Consider the following 18452-nt stretch of genomic DNA (forward strand, 5'->3'; position numbering starts at 1 on the left):
ATTCTGGCCAGGCGGCCCTTCAGCGAACTTTTCAGACTCTGGCCTCAGCACTGATGGCAGCCCTTCTCCCTGTCTCTAGCCTCCCCCCTCCAACTTCCTCCACCCAGCCACAAACCCCTGTACCTCAGCCTATCCCAAGCACACCTACAGACCAGCATGCACACACGTTAACACACAAGGGAAGCTCTGGCAAACATAAGCACCACACATCCCACAGGCACTCACGCAAGCATCACACACATGCAGACACACCAACATCCAGTGCCTCCACTGTGTCCCCCTCCTCCTCGTCTTCCTCCTCCCTCCCAGTCTCGTCTACACCCACACTTGCATGCACTACCTCTACAGCCACTACGTCCCTCTCCAGCACACCCACCACCACCCGCTCACGTGCGGTCACCACCCCCACTACCATTCACACGTCCCCTGTGTCCTCTCCCAGTGTGTCTGTGACGCCCCCTCCCAAGATACACAAACGCAGGCACACACACACCCAACAGCCATCCACCTCACGACAGCCTCCAGCGCATGCACCTTCACCCAAAGTCACCAAACGTACACCTCCTACAACCACCACCTCTTCCTCCACTCCCAAACCCCCTCCAGCTACCCGTCCCAGTGTCTCCAAAAAACCTTTCCTGTCAAACCTTGACCTCTTTCCCACAACTCCCCCACCCCGTCCGTCTCATAGGTCCCAAAGTAGCACCTCAGCCACAACATCTCCAGGACCAGTGGTGCCTGTAGTCACCGGAATCTGGAGTGTACCAGCCACCAGGGCAGCCAGTGTGGCACGGAGCCACAGCACAGACAGTCCCCCACCTGTGAAGCATCAGAAGTTGGCCAGTGCCAAGCGGGAGAGGGGGAAGACTCCAGCCACCAAAGCCGCTCCCAGGGGTCCCGGTGGGAGTGTGGAGTCAGCTGTGACACCTTCCAAGATGGGGAAGGGCCACAAGAAACCTTGCAAGTCTGGGAAGAGCAGCACGGTGGAGAAGACCGCCATCATACCCGATGCCCCGGAGCCCACCTCCAGCACAAGCCCATCTGCCCAGGACAGGACCACCAGCACTGGCCCACCTGCCCAGGAGGCCAGGACCAGCCCACCTGCCCAGGAGGCCACCGCCAGCACCAGCCCACCTGCCCAGGAGACCACCGCCAGCACTAGCGCCGCTGGGCCATGAAGGACCGCCAGCAAAAGCCCCGCTGGGCCATGAAGGACCGCCAGCAGCTGAGACCCTGCAATGGAGACCACCATCTCAAGCACCGCTGCACAGGGCACTGCCATCTCAAGCACCGCTGAACAGGGCACCGCCGTCTCAAGCACAGCAGGACAGGGCACCGCCGTCTCAAGCACCGCTGAACAGGGCACCGCCATCTCAAGCACCACTGCACCGCCATCTCAAGCACTGCTGAACAGGGCACCGCCATCTCAAGCACCGCTGGCCCATGAGCGGCAAGGGCACTGACGCAACTGAGTCCGTCACGGGGTGAATGACACACTCTGGGCATCATGCCCCCTCCACAACCAGTGGAGACTGTCATCCACTACTTCTGTACTTAGCAGGATGAAGCACTCTGGGCACCATGCCCCCTCCAGAACCAGTGGAGACTGTCATCCACTTGTGAGACTGTGGCTTTGCACCCCACAGGATATGGCAGTGGGCAACCCACCCACTGTATAGACTTGAGAGACTTTGCCCTTGAACTCCCCAGGATAGAACAGTGGGCAACCCACCTACTGTAGAGACTTGAGAGACTGTGGCTTTACACTCCCCAGGATTGAACAGTGGGCAACCCACCCACTGTAGAGACTTGTGAGACTGTGGCTTTGCGCTCCCCAGGATTGAACAGTGGGCAAACCACCCACTGTAGAGACTTGAGAGACTGTGGCCTTGCACTCCCCAGGATGGAACAGTGGGCATGTGGCCGTCTCCTGGATTTGGCGTAGTGCACTCAAGCGGCTGAGGTGCCCCCCCTTTCCCTTCCCCTGAGGTGCCTGTTTAGTTGCTGTCTGATGCCCCTGCAGTGTTCTCTCCGTCATGGTCGGGGATCTTGTGTGGGCCTTGCCCATACCGTGTGGTCCCAGTGTTCCACAGACTTTCTAAGAGCACTACCTGGACTACTATGCTTGGTATATATTATGTACATGGTGTATATATATATTTCTGCCTACTTGCTTTCAATATATTACAATGGTTACACTAATTTTCTATTGTCTTTGCATTCTTCCGTGGGGTTTCGGGGGTGTAACTGTGATGTATTGATATGCAGTAGTGTGTGTGTTGTAGTGGGTGAGGGTGGGGGTGTTGCATGTGTGTGTCCCTGTTTTTCCCCTCCCCCCTCCCCTGTGTCGTAGGTGCAGTACTCACCGTGGTCTTCGCCGCCGGCATTCGTGCTCCTGGTAGAGGAGCAGGAAGACTATCGCAGGGAGAATTTGGAGTTCCGGGTCCATGGCGTCCTCGTTCCTCGTGGGGTGTGTAGAGGTGAGCATTTCCCCTTCAGGATTCCTGTTTCTGCTGTGTTTTTATCCGCGGTGAATCCGCCCCGGAAAAGGTGGAGGATTGGCCTGTCATAATAGTGTGGGCGGTACATTGTCTCCCGCCTGTCTGTTGGCGGTGACCGCCGCGCTGATTGTTTGTACCGCCGTGGCGGTCGGAGTGTTGAAGTGGCTGTCTTTGTTGGCGGTTTCCGCCACGTCATAATTGCACATTTTTTACCGCCAGGGTTGTAATGACCACCATAGTGCACTCTATTAGGGAGTTATCAGTAAATTAAATAGCCCAATTGGGTATGATCCAATGTTACCATGTTTAAATGGAGAGAACATATGCACTTTAGCACTGGTTAGCAGTGGTAAAGTGTGCAGAGTCTAAAAACCAGCAAAAACAGTATCTCAAAAGTGGAGGGAGGAAGGCAAAAAGTTAGGGGTGACCACCCTAAGGCTGTCAGGTCAACGAGTAACTTAGATCTACCCTTTAGAGTGACTTAGATGTATTAAAAAAGAAGGTTTCTGATTGGCAAAAGGTTTTTTTGCCAGATCGAAAAGGCAGTTTTACAACTGCCCACTTTGTAAGTCGTTAGATGTACTACAAGCATTCCTTCTGACACTGTTTGTTGTCTGCTGTAATGCCCTATGTCCTGGGGTATGCCCAGACGTTGGTCCTTTGCTGACTGTGCTGCACAGCCATGCTAGACCATCTGAAGCTGAGTGAAGAGGCCCAATCAGTCTGAAACTGGTTATGAGTTGCTTATGTTATTTTTAGGGAAGACCTGGCTGGCATGGCAGTTCGGGCAGAACCATTCTTACTGGAGCAGGACCAAGACTTCAGACATTGAAAACAATAAGAAATTACAATATTGCTTGAAAATTCCAGGGACTCTAGAATGATAGAGGCTGAAATAGGCATGCCCAAACTACAAGATTGAAAGATTGCCATCTAAGGCCAACATAAAAGATAATATTCTCAATTTAACAATCTTGGGCTGAACATGACTCTCCTGGAAATATTCTAACAGTTAGCAGAACATTTAATTAATATTGCCCGGATTTTGGCCCACATGTATGCATTTCCAATTGTATGGCACAAAGCGCTATGGTTTCTTTGAACTAAAAGGAAAACACCTGGGTTGTTAGAGCATACAGGAACAGAAGCCCCAAAGTTGCAGGCTCCAATGTGGCAATGAGAATCAGGTTGTCCAAGCTGAATGAGTCTAATGAGTGGAAAGACATTTTAAATTCAATCTCAAGAGTGTCTTGTGTTGACCTTCTTTCCAATGTAGTTCTTTACAATGCATTATCTGTTTTATATGAAATTGTTCTTTAACGGTTTTTAATATAACAGGACAGACTTACCAGTAATAATAATTCGGGGTGTACACTTGGAGGGGTTTCAAAATACAAATCATGTTAAGTATTAAAATAAAGCAATACAATAACACACTTAACATATATGAATATTGTCATGAAAGTTCACATCAGAAAATACTCCTCCACCACTGTTCACACTCCTGCTTGTAAGTGATCTGTACCCCCCAGTGTTCAAGGGCCTTCCTCACCCCCCCCCACACTTTAGCCCCACTTCCAGTATGCAGATTATGTGATCAGGGCTAGCAATGTCCTATTGTCCGGTTGATACAGTGTCTAAATATGCCTATCTGACTAGTCCCTCCCAAAGGGTGGTCCTCTGCGAGTGAGTGGTCTATGCAAGATGTTACCGTGTAGAGCTATCTAATAATATCAATGATAATCATAGGAAAGGACCTCACAAATTATCAAATTGCCAGAGTTTATCTTGAATTTTATAAGTTCCTTTTTCACATGTGGCCAATCTGAAGAGTTCGGTCTACAATTCTTGGTGTGTAGATACATTTGGTGAGTGTCAATTCCTTAATATTCAGATTTTCTCGCTCATCAAGGCTGTCAACATCCTTCACCTTTAAAGAATGGCACTGTCATCTACATCTGAAAGGTCATGTAAAATGGCTAATTTGGCAGATCCAGAAAAATCATAAAGGCTGGTGTCATACAGTGTATGCCAAACGGCCGCCCAGTACTGAGTCAGATTTGGGCAGAAACATATGAAATGCAGCTCATCACACATTATCAATAGTATGATCACTAGAAAAGGACTACCACAATATGTGATATACTTGGTCTTAGCATCTACGTATGAGTTATAGGCTTATCTACAATGAGGTGGTAGCCAAGACTGTTCCAAAAATAACTGGGTTTTCCACCTGCACATGCCATTACTTAGCCACCCTGGTTGGAGTTCCCTTAATAGTGCACGTGTTACTGGCAAAGAATCCATCTTTGCCATTAGATTGATCAAATATTTCAGACTTGATGCTGCAAAATAGTAGCAGAGCAGTCACTGGATCTAGAGGGTCTGGCCTCCTAAAGTTTCAGGAGTTATCAGCATTGAAAGGCATCATGATAAGGGTAATGGGCTAAAAGATAAAGCTCACCTAAGACTCATTAAAGATCTTTACTCCAACAATTCCAAAAAGGTGAGTGCAGGCACCCAACAAACTTAAGGGGTAAATTCACAGATCAAGATGGGTAAAGCAAGGTTACATGTCGGCACCAATGCAGTGTAGTCTCTATTTTGGAACATATGTGAAGAACGTATTTACACAATTATAAATATGTTCAATGTAAAAAATAAACTGGTCTGATTAAATCATTTAAAACACAATTGTGTAGTGTGATGTCCAAATTATATTTTTCAACTCCTTCTAGCAACTCACTTGCCTATCATTTCTTAATCATTTATTTGTTTGTTTTTGCTATATCTAATTGCATGTGTGGGAAAGTGGAGTCCCTCTACCAAGAGGGTAGGCACCTAGGAAGTTGCTGAATGGAAGAGGTTAGAATATTCTGTTCGTTGTAGTCAGTTCATTCTCTGTGCCAACTGGTCAAGAAATTGTGTCATGTTAGCTTCACAGATCGTCAGTGATACCGTAGATTTCTTGAGGGGGATATGTTTCTTCTAAATCCAACATATATTTCTATGGCTATGCCAAGAAGGCATGAAACTGGATTATGTCGGGCTGTCTTCCAAGGTGTATCTGTGCCATATGGGCAGGGAACACGGTTTTAGTTATTGCCTTATCAGAAGTGTGTACTAATTGCTCTACTGGTTGTACAATATTTCACGTTGTTTTTAGATGTACCTGTGCATTGTACAGTGTGTCTCTTCTGGTTGACTTTGTGCAAGGTACCCCATTGCAGTGAGTTGATATTAGGGTTGGAACAAAACCATGCTGATGGGTAACAGGATGAGATTGCATCTGCTTATAAATTGTATGAGTTTTTCGACAACCACCATACTACACATATTGGTGTCTAAGGTACCATTTAGAGAAGTGAACCTTCGGGAGGGAGTTTCATCTTCTGACTAGTATTGCATTCTCATCCCTGCACATCTACCAGTTCAGATTCACAGCGGGACAGACGATGATTGCTACCCATGAAATGTGCCAATTCTCTGCTGGCACTAGCGAGTGATTACATGCAAGAGTAATGGTTGACTTGTGTAGTGTGAACCACCTAGGGAACAAGGCAGGTAATTAATGAGCACTTTTTCCATGTTTGCATACCAGCCTAGGAAAAAATATTGTATATAAGCGTACATCCTGGAGAATGTCTGGACTTCACTGCACACAGTGACACAAAAAGCTTTGTCTTCGCAAATGATGATGCTTGTATCCTTCGCTGATGTCTCAGTAAGTGTATTTTGGTTCAAAAATGTTCTATTTGCTTCCAGGCAAAATAAATGAATATTCTGCCTAAAAAGAGATATCTTCTGCTTGGCCATGGAACTCGTGTTTTCATTATGTGAGGTTTTAATCTGATTCTATTCAAAGAAGCACGTTGAGTTGTGACCGCTATACAAGGAAATGGTTTTGGTTTAAGAAAGCACAAATGAGAGTAACAATATATGTGCAGGGAAGAGTTTTCTTGGAGAATGAGCATGTGAGTGAGTTTCCTGAATATTGAAACCACAATATTGATGGGACACAATACGTTCGACAACAGAAATAAAGGACTGACAAGTAAGTAAGTCTAGATTCCACATTCATGTACCCATGTGGTGCATACAGCTTAAAGCTGCATAGATCTGGAGTTAGGAACAGTAACTATAGTTCCCTTTATGCACTTACCTTTAGCTACTCTGTCCTCTGTATTCTTGTACCACAATATTGTTGGTATTGACACTCAGTAGTACAGTCAGTACATAAAAGGGCATTTTGGTGGACCTATGAAAGTGTATGAAATTGGTCATTTGAGAATTCAGTGGTCTTTAATCAGTTCAAGAGAAACAGAAAGAAGGTTGTGCGCAAAGAAGATTAAAAGGAACCGAAGGCCGAATTCATTAATCAATCAACCAAGCCCTTCGTTCCCTGGTCGTGGAGAGGAAGCACTACACATATGCTATGGATTGTAATACTACAGTATACTACATGGTAAATGATAACTTAAATTAATAATATTTTGATTTGGAAGGTCACAATGCCCTTCATGCACTGTAGAAACATTCGCATTAGCTTGGGTGAGCTTTGTTATTTTATGATGTTATTCTGTTTGTGATTTCATCAGTTTACCACTATCCTTAGCGCAGGAAATCAATATGACTGGACAGCAAATTTTTGTTTTTTATTCCAGTCCTTCTTTCTTTGGTCACTTCTGTGGGGAGCTCAGTACATATTTGACATATTTGCAGTTTGTCCACAATTCCCTATTCCTGCAATTTTTCAAGGTCATTTATATTATGCAATTTCTGCTAATGTCCAAACAACATAGATTTAATCTTCCTTGTCTGAAGAAACCAGCAAGTGCATTTTCGCAATTGACTCACCGTTCAACAAAGAGAAATAAAAAAAAAAATGTAAATTACTGAGCAGTTCTTCGTACCGTGATTCTTTTTTGCAGACTCCATGCCGAAATCGGCCAGAAAAAAACCTCAGAAGAAAAAAAAAAGTAAAAAGTGAAGTTCTAATTGCATCAGTTCACAGATTGCATTTTCATCCAGCTCTACTGTCTAACGACTGCCTGTAGTGCTCTTCCCAGCACCCAAATAGTGCACCTGCTTTCAGGTGCTTTCAATGTGAAACACCTTCTAGCCTGGTTTCCAGAGGTGGGTGAATTTAATTCTTCTCATACGTAACATGCTAATTCTCATGAGAATTGTGGACTGTGCACTTGTTATATGCGGAAAGTGTGCACGAGGTTTGTCCTGTGTCAGGAAGGGAATTCAACTCAACATAGTTCTGATAGGGCCTCTGAAATCCCTCTTCTGGGAAGAGGTAGCAAACAAATTAACCAACAAGTGACCCCTGACGTCTGACTACGTTTGTGGAGTCTTGACTCGGTTGGATGTTAAAGCAAGCCAAGATGTGGGGGACTCCCAAAAGCAAGTTAGATGAATTGTCACGGAAAGAACACCAAAGTTCTCTTTTTTGGGAAGAAGTTCAAATGACCATCATGAAATATTAATGAAGCTGAAAAGCCAGAAACTTTGTTGGGGATATACCACACCCTAGAACTACAATATTATTCCACAAAATAATGATATTACAGGCTTGACATAAATGTATGTACCTTCGATTATTTTAGCTTCCATTAGCTGATTTACATCGCACCTGTTCAAATACAGTAACAATCAGCTGTCGTTACTGTCGCTTGTGTACCACCAGTAACATGGCCAGGCTGCCTTGGGCCTTAGTGCAAATAAATAAATGGGCCACCTGACTGCAGTTAGAGTAATAAATGACAGTAATAATCAGTGCCTCTTCCTGCACAAAAACAATCCTGCCCAGAAAGCAGGCACCTTTGCACCAAGGAGCAAGAGTGCCTGCACTAGAGCTAGTCAGCCACAAGTGTGCCCGTGCTACGAGACAGCAGAAATGCTCCACTTCTTTGCAAATATGGTGCATTTCTGCTCTCTCCATTCCATGCAAGACAGCGCATCAAGTGGTCTTGCTGCTTTGTATGAAAGAATAGTAAATCTGCCCTGTTGGATCTGAACATATCTGGTGAGACAGGAAACTGATCTCAGAGCAGCAGCAGGTCCAAACTCCTCCTATGCAGGATTTGAACTTCTTAATCTGAGAAATCTCACACTCAAAGAGAATATTGGTAGGTTATAGGAAAGAAAAAGTATTTACATTTAACATGCAGATTCACTCTCATCTATCTTATTATTTTTTGTAAGCACAGCGTCACCTCCAGTCTGCTGAAGGGGATAACTTATTCCCAACCAGTTCTGTACTTTGGAATGGTCCCAACACATCTGCTAGTCATAATGTACCTGTGGAAAATTATACCTGCTGCTGCAGCCATGGACCAGTCGACTTGCTGTGGACTCTTCACACCAAACATGGAGTCTTATTCTAAGGAAGGGGATGTGATCTTTGGGATTCTGGCTTCAGTTCACTTGGAGAGTGTCATTCCTGCTACAAAATCCTTATTCACTGAACCTCCTGCCCCCAGGCGCTGTCAAAAGTAAGTAGACTTCCACTTTCACTGCACTTTTCTTGGTAAACTGTGCTGAATGATAATATGGAGGCAATCATATGGTTGCCCGAAGTTTAAACTCTGGTGGTGGAATTGCAAAGTTCACAATTTTGCTCCTTTGTGAAGTTCCATATTTATGCACTTCACTTTCAGGACACAACAAATGTTTTTTAACTGTAGCTTTCTCCTTCTAAAAGGTTTGTTTTGATATATATCAAGTTCAATTTTTTCTTTTTCACTTCATCCTTTCTTTAAAACCTTGTTAGTTTCTTTAGCATCACTCTTTGGTCAAGATTTGAAATGTTGATGTATTAGAATTCTTGGTGATAATGATGACTCCGAGTCGAGTTCTAGAAACTCCATACATACATAAAACTTACATACACGTGTGCATACATACATACTTGCATAAACACATACATACATACATACATACATACATATATACATACATACTTGCATACACACACATACATACATACTTGCATACACACATACATACACACATTACCTGATTCCACATTTTTCCTGAATGATGTGTTCTCCTCATTTCCTTCAGCCCAAGGTGCTTCAAACCCCTTCAAAGGTGACTGCCTTCTCTTTAAAAGTTCCCACCAATTAATATTTCGCCTACTTTTGTCATGCTGAGATCATTCGGATAGTGCACTCATAAAAGCCAAGCTTTTCTAGATATATGTCACTGAGACATTTTCATGTACTACTATAGCCGCATTTTTTTTCCTTTTTTGTGCGTGTTGTATTGTTTGAATGAGAACACAACTGTATAAATCACAATTTCCGCTTATTTTTTTAATTGCTGTTAGTGCTAAAATAGGGCATAACTACAGTTTTATGTTCATTTCATTAACATAGAATGGCTCTAATAATCTTTTGAAATTTTGAGAAATATAATACTAGCTACCTTGGACAAATGCATTACACTACACAGGCCCTCATTACGACCATGGCGGACGGTGGTGAAGTGGCAGTAATACCGCCAACAGGGCAGCGGCAAAAAAAATGGAATTATGACCATGGCGGTTACCGCCATGGTCATCCGACACTTCTCCACTCCGATCGCCAGGGCGGAGATGACCACTGGGCTGGAGACTTCAGTCTCCAGCCCAGCGACCGTCACCAGACCGCCGGCGGTATCAGGACCCTGCATACCGCCATGGATTTTGAGAGGTTTGGAACCGCCACGAAATCCATGGTGGTAGGCACTATCAGTGCCAGGGAATTCCTTCCCTGGCACTGTAGGGGTCTTCCCCCCCCCCCCCCACCTTGCTGCCACCCCTCAAAGCTGGCAGGACCCCCATCCCCACCCACAACATGCACATACACACACCCCTACACACACACATATACTACAACAACACATACCCACACATATACAAACAGACATACACACAGGCTGACCCGCTCACATTTCCCATACACACAACACACCCCCGCATGCATACACGCACTCACACACCTCTTCTACACACTCACACGCACACCCCCATGCACGCACACAACACTCCCCCTACCCCCCTCCCCTAACGGACGATCAACTTACCTTGTGCGTTGATCCTCCGGGAGGGGATGGGATCCATGGGGGCTGCACCGCCGCCAGCACCCCGTCACCACAACACCGCCACACCACATCAAGGGATGTGATTCGTTGGGCGCTGTTCTGATGACGGGGCGGTGGAGGTAGAGTAGCCTCCACTTCCCCGCCGACCGCCAGTATGGCTGCTGGCGACTCTGTATCTGAAAAAGGGCGGAGGGCTGCCCGCAGTCATAATTCGCTGCGTGGAAAACCACCTGCACTGGCGGTCTTAAGCACGGCAGTACCTAGGCATCCTTAAAAAAGACCGCTGAGGTTGAAATGAGGGCCACAGTCTCCGTAATTACTCCCATGGCTGGTAAATCAGAAAACTGGATTGTTAAATAGAAAATATGGCATTCGACGTCTTGTTACCTGCACATTGAATATTCCTGCCCTGTGTGTAGAATTGTCAGCAAACCTAGTAGCGAAGAGGCACTGCATATTGGACTTAGTGTTCATACCTTGCCTCAGGTTCCTTCAGTGAGGAGAATTAAAACGGGTTGGGTATATTTGCTGAATTATTCTCAGGCACTGTTAATTACTCTGGATCACAATGCACACTAGTACTTTTTTGCACAATATGCCACCTCAAACATGTACCAGCCATATGTAAACATGCCTTGCTCCTTCTCCAAAAGTAACAGGCAATCCCGAACTGCCTGTCCAACTAACCTTTGGGCAGGAACACAAGCAACCAGTAGCTGCTTGTGGCGTATGGAAGGGGCGGGGCGGTGAGGAAGGGGGGGAGGGGGAAATAAATATTAATGTAATTTTTTTTAAAAGCACTTACCTTCCCTCACCGCTGTGATGCTCCTCTCCTTTCCTCTGTTGCTGCAGACAGGCACAGTCTGCCAACCTGCACTGCGGCCAATCCTGACGCTGCTCAAGCAGGGTTAGGATTGGTTGGGAGCACCCAGCCAGGGCACCCCCAGGCAGACAAGGAACCTGTGCAGGCTCTCTCCAGCCTGACAACTGTGTTTCTGGGCTGGAGAGACCCTACTGCGCATGTGTGTTTGACCAGCCCGAGACAGCTGGCCACACACATGCGCTCTGAGGGGAAGTGCTAGGCACTCCCCCTCAATGCTCTTCACTCCGTGGTCCCGCCCCCTTACCAGAAAACAATAGTAAACTTAGTTTGTTTTCATTTTCTGGTAAAGGTTTAGCAGCTGCCGCTGCTGGTGGGGGCGGGAGGTGACGCTCCTCCACCCTAATGGAGGAGCTGCCCCTGCAAGCAACCAAACCAGTTTTGGCCTATTTGAGACACATTACTGGGGTGCAGATTGAGTCCTGCGGCAAACAGAGCACTAGGGCACTTATGGAGAAAGGCTAAAACTCATTCCCAGTCCATTCTGGTAGCATAGGACCCTTTCCATTTAGTAAACAAATACCACCCACTGACCCTGAACAGGTAGTGCATGGCCAAAACGTGAGCAACGCAGATTACTGTAACTGGATGACTTAGGGACTGATTACATCTTGGTGGATAGAATACTGCATCACAAACGTGACAGATATCCCATCCACTGCATTGAAAGATCCATAGGATGCATTAGAACTTGGAATACGGTGGACGGGATATCTCTCAAGTTTGTGACTGAGTATCCCATCCTCCAAGATCGTAATCAGGCCCTTAGTTCCTTGATACATGTCCTGGCTGAATGCAAGGCCGTTCATAGAGTATTTTATAGACATAAATGAAGTCAAGGAACCCCAGCATAGGGTTTAGGAAACCCTGCACTCGTGGTCTGTTGGATTCCACCAACTACAATGAACCACTATTCATTGGTTAGGGCAGTGGTTCTCAACTTGTGGTCCAGGGACCCACAGTTGCCGGGCTGGAGAGAGCAGACACAGACTCCCAGTCTGTCTGGGAATACCCTGGCTAGACGCTCCCAGCCAATCCTAACGCTGCTTTGAGCAGTGTCAGGATTGGCCTCAGGGCAGGCTGGGAGCCTGTGCCTGCAGTGCAGTGCAGCAGAGGAGCAGTGTGGCAGAGAAGCAGGTAAGTGATATTTTTCTTTTGTTCATTCGCCCCCCCGCACCCACCTCTGCCCAGCCCCACCCCACAAGTAAGCCCCTGGGTATCCTCATACCTTCATCCCTTTAACAAGAGACACAATTATTTGAAATTTGTGAAACAAAAATACAGTTCAACTTTATACACCCAGAAGTTAAATACAAAATAGTGTTGCTCATCATATTTATAAATAAAAACATTCATTGGTAGCATAGTTTTTAAAAATATATTTGTAGTCCACGCCAATCACACTCTGCAATGGTTAGGAGTCATGCCAGGCCCAGGTGTTTCATGGCATTTATGAGATGCTATTCCTGTTTTCATCAGATCCTTCATTTTCCATAGACTTTCTTCTTTGCCATGTGTTTACATTGTATTACAAACAAAATTGTATACTTTTGAGATGCATTCACTGTGTTTGGGCTGCTAGCATCAAGAAGGCCTGTCCATCAGCAATCTTTTTTAAATCAAATTGTGAACAGTAAGATTGGAGGACAGTGATATATCGTTCCCTCATGATATGATGAACCAGCCATGTTGTTTGTATGTGCAAATGTTTAGTAGTATTTTGAAGACCAGTGGAATGTGAGATCATGGAAAATTGAAGGCTTTCTCATCCTGCCATAGAATTCTGGCTTTCCCGTCCAGCCATAGAATGAATATGAGACATAAAAATTGGGTACTTGAAAACTAGGTACAAGACATAATGGAAAGAAATTGACCTGTCATTGATTCATTTCCGTAGCTGAAGCACTTCTACTACAAACAATATCAAACAAGGAAGCATGTGCTCCATGACTATCAATTTTGACAGTTAAATCATCATGCATACCACCTACCCACAACATCCTCTGCTCTTCTAAATATAGCACAAATCCCACACATCTACTCCCTTGTAAATTACATCTGAGCCCCCCTTAAATATGGCTTGCCTTCTGCTGTATGCTGTTGTATTCCCCATTGACTCTACATTTGCTCAAAGAAACATGATTACTTGGTTTTCTTCTGAACCCTAGAAAGACACTGATTAAAAAGTATAATTAAATATGTAAATTAAATGTATTTCATTCACATGTGTACACTTTTTCAAAATTGTCTGTCCAAAGATTTTCTCAAGCTTGATATTAGCCAGTGTTATAGATTTGATTTCACACTTACACATTTCCTTTCCTTTCTCCAGAATGAATCCAACTGACTATCAGATTGTCCTTGCTATGGTGTTTGCCATCAGTGAAATCAATGCAAGCCCTTATCTCCTACGTAATGCCACCTTGGGATTTGAGATTTATGACTTGTGTTCCTCTGAGATTGGTGCTATTGGAGGCACCTTGCAGCAGCTTTCAGGAGGGAAGAAGACAACTCCTAACTATTGCTGTCAATTAGGTCCCAAATTGGCTGGCTTTATCGGAGCTGGTTCAACAGCAGAATCTATTCCCATCGCCAGAATACTTGGGCTCAGCAGGTTCCCTCAGGTATGATATGAATCTAATACATTATGGAATACTATTCGTAAAGTAACACATTCCTTGGCGTGGGCACATTTACTTACCTCTTTCCTGCAAATACCCCTTCTCCAAATGCTTCTACAGATACTGGTTAACAATAAACCTTACAAACATTAAATTGCACCAATGTAAAATGTGCCATTAAAATATACATTAACATTAATCAATAGCATGATTACTTTTGTTTTCTACCGCTCAGAAAACAGTCAGTTTGCCAACAGCAATATATAAGTATTCAATCACCTGAAAACTATATTTGACTGATGATAAACTAAATGGAAAAAAATGTTTGTGGCACACACTGCTCTATCTGTATCAAGAGGAGAGGGGTCTAATTTTTTTTACCAATTTGTTACAATCAAAGACAAAATGATATATGCTTTCAAATTGTTTGTTACATAATTAAGATATATTCTTGTGAAGTAAAACAAATACAATCCATTAGTTGGTTTTCGTATTGTCAATTGACCAAATTGTAGTCAGAAGTACAGCCTTTTTTTATCAATAATTTATCTGCCATCAATAAAGTAATTGTTTAGCCTTTTCCTATAATATTTCACATATCTGTGGTAAATTGATAGCTGAGGTAAATGGTTGACATTAATTTCCCTAATCTAATCAAATCTCTTGTCACAACCATCTTAAATTGATATTTGGAAATATTATCTAACACCCATTGATACAATGATCTGACAATACTTCAGTATCTTATTATGTAGTTGTTGATCCCTTCTAAGCTGTTTAATAAAATCTCGTCTGGGTGTCTTTATTGAGATTGTTTTCTGCAACCTACCGGCTTCCTTAAAAGAGTTGGCTGTTAATATGATCAAAATACATTCAAGAATGGCTGCAACACAGGGGCATAGTATGCTTGCCATGAGGCCATTTATAATAGTCACTCAATGGCCCACCTTAGCCCCTGTTAATGGATTTAAAACCTCACAATACGATCTTCATTCAGTTTTATTATCACTGAAAATATAATTCTGAGAGAATTGGTTATCTATCATGAAGCATAGTTATTTACTACTGATCACCAATTAAGAGGTTAATATCTACCCTGCCCTATTACTTACATCAACCTCATTCTGAATAAATGCCTTCTTTCACCAGGAGTGCACAGCCACCTACTCATGAGAATTCTGTCATTGGATTGCTTGTTAAAGTGCAGAGGAGATACATAAATGTAACAATGTATCCCATAATCTGTCTCTATTCACTGAATAAAACACAAAGGTGAAATATACATGAATTCACAAAGTTCCGTTTTTTACAAGTACATCCTTTGCAAGTGTAGTGAGTAACAGTCAAGTATTCATCGGAGAGTAGCTCAAATTAAATCTTATTCCTGCAATAATCAGCAATATGTTTCTTCTTTCCATGTTAATAAGTCAGAGAATAATGCTGTGGATATCAATGTTTCACTGGACACAACATAGAAAGCAATATATAGTTTCCCAGATATGTTTTACCTCCTTTTTAATTTACATTCATTGAGATCAAGAAGATGCTACAAAAATGGTTGGTGTCTCAACAAGTACACTAATTAGTCTACATTTTTGGTTTGAAGACGATAGCCCACGATGTGTGGTATGTTACTGCTACAAGATTAGCATAACCATTGTTCCACAGGTTGTAGAACCATTTATAGACTTAACTGGTCAATTTCGGTAAATATTTGTAACTAAATATTGAGAAACCTTTAAAGACAAAGTTAAATATATTTAACAGAATGTGGGCATATTACTACTTATTGGTATATCAAACATCACTTCTTATTTAGCTGCCGGTCTCCTTCTTAAAAGGATTCTGTAGAAGCCTATTCAATGTCCTGGTATACTTCCGGCTATCCATTACCACGTTCTCTGTATTGAAAATAATCTAATTTGTCAATGTGTTTATCATCTGAGGTAGTGGACTTCAGCATCAAACCATCAATCTTTATTTAGAATTACTTTTCAGTGGTTTGTTAGAAGTAGCATACAAGTATTCAAGGTAAAAAGGCTTTTGAAGACATTCAGTCTACCTCATGCAGTTTTCATATGTATTATATGAGCTTCTACTCTCATCTACAACTATCTCCAAAAGTATTTCAGCATTAGAAGAATTTATGAAAGCCCCAAATTAAGGGGTCAAATCCATATCCCAAGCAGCTTCCCACAGGACTCCATTAATTTGAGATAGTGGTAAATCAAACTAGGTTTTAGTTACATTATTTACAAGAATTGCCTGCCCAATAGGATAAGTAGTCCATTTATTCAACACATATTTTTAGCATGCTAGGCAACAGACACTCAATATGCCTTCAAAGCAAAAATCGAGTTTTTTGATCATCTTGCATTTACAATACATTCACCATCGCCGGGTGAAAAGGATTTAATGCAAAGGATTCTGTGGTAGTTCAGGTGTCATCATGGAACAATTTGCTGAAAAAAAGCAACATTTTGCTGAAAAAGAAAGGCAATCATCGCAAAAGATAGTGATGACGTGAAAATCCTGGTATGGCACATAGGATCGTATCTTCTTTAATATTGGATACCGATCTGCATTAATTGAAACAACAGACACCTTCTGATAAATTGTCTTTGTAAACTGCAGAACAGTAGTGGAGTATGAAATACTTACACATCACATTTCAACACAGTTATTCTTTGGTGAGAAACTACTGACAAACTACTACGTACGTGGCTTCACCTTTTGCAGGTAGTTCACAGAGTTCCATGTTCCAACTCAGTCGTCTGTCCTTGTGTGCCCTCAAAGATTAGAAAAACTTATAATTGTGAGGATTATTGAAGTATAGTAAAATGATATTAATAAAAAAAAAATCTTGCAGTTTTGTTTAATTGAACACACGTCAACCCTCTGTCGTTTATTGCATAGGAATATACATCATGAAAACTTTAAAATAGTTAAAATTGAAGAACAACATATTCATTAATGGTTGTTTTTAGTTAATTTGGGAATGTGTCTAAAGGAACTAATAGTGGATTGAATGAAATAGGAATAGTGAGTGTGTGGTTGTGCCAACAGCCAGTACGATACCTGACGAACTGCAAACTTCCTCTATCTGTTTGGACATTTGTGCATGAAATGGGCACATTCTAATAAACAGCAAAACTGGGCTATAGATACACATCGAAAACTCAGGCTTTCAGGCACAAACATAAAAGAAGTAGAGTGGAAGAGAATAAAAGTTCTGGTGTAGAATGTGAAAAGAAAGTTTTTTAATTGCAGGAAACAGCTCTGTCATGTATAATTTAGTACAAAAACCAAAGAAAGAATTTTAGGATGGATACCAAACTTCTGAGCCTTCGAATCTTCATTGATAACAAGCGCAGATTGCAGTGCTGCATCCTGGAATGATACAGACTCTGTTTACTCAAAAGGGAGTGCAGTCAGAGGGGTGCAGAAGGGCAGTGTGGTAACAAAATTTGAGGGGGCCCCTGAAAAGTCCCTGGAGGGGGCCACCTTCCTTCTGGGCCAGTCAGTGACCTGCAGCCTGTTCACAGTGTACTGTGCTGAGGGGGCCCCCTGGAGCTCAGGCCCCCCCCTTGCACTGGCTGGGCTGCATCGGGCTTTGTTACACCACTTCAGAAGTGATGCTGGCTCATCGGAAGAGGGTACAGTGCATTTCAGGGGACGTGCTCCTGTTGCCAAGTTTAGTTATAAATCTTAAAGCAAAACTGTCCAGTTTCTTAAAGATGAAGCTACCATGACTAATACGATTATATACTAGTAAATGCTGGATCTGTTGTATTTTCATTTCACTGCAGGCCTTTTTTTAATTTATTTTGTTAACTAAATACTGAAACAAGTCCTCACCTATGAAGGATTCCCCTTCAGGTTGTTGAACTGGCCCCGTAAAACATTCCTAAACAGGTTGTATCCAGGTCCTATTCAGGGGTATTTGCTCTCTTCACAAATTTTGCCCAGAGATCCGCTGTGGTGTTCCGCAGACCTCCTACAAGAGCCCTACCCTCTTCAACATCTACATGGCCCTGCGCACTAACATAGTCAGAAACCATGGACTCAACATCGTCTCCTAAGCCAAACAACACCCAACTGATCCTCTCCCTCACCGACAAGCCCACAACCGCAAAAGCATCTTTCACAATGGGATGAGGGCAGTCGCCCCCTGCATGAAGGACAGATGCCTGAAGCTCAAATCTGACAAGACTGAGGTCCCCATCCTGGGATCCACACCCTCCTCTTGAGATGACTCCTGGTGGCCCCCAGCATTTGGAACCCCCCACACACTCACTGACCACGCACACAACCTCGGCATCATCCTCAACTCCATGCTCTCAATTGACCGCCAAG

At 43.4% G+C, this 18452-nt stretch overlaps 1 pseudogene; it reads left to right on the forward strand.

Annotated features, from left to right (window-relative positions):
* LOC138262361 (E3 ubiquitin-protein ligase SIAH1-like) overlaps positions 1-18452 on the forward strand; it is a 119798-nt pseudogene that overhangs the window by 7441 nt on the left and 93905 nt on the right.

The sequence above is a fragment of the Pleurodeles waltl genome, chromosome 10 (genome assembly GCF_031143425.1).
Source record: "Pleurodeles waltl isolate 20211129_DDA chromosome 10, aPleWal1.hap1.20221129, whole genome shotgun sequence".
NCBI classification, from domain to species: domain Eukaryota; kingdom Metazoa; phylum Chordata; class Amphibia; order Caudata; family Salamandridae; genus Pleurodeles; species Pleurodeles waltl.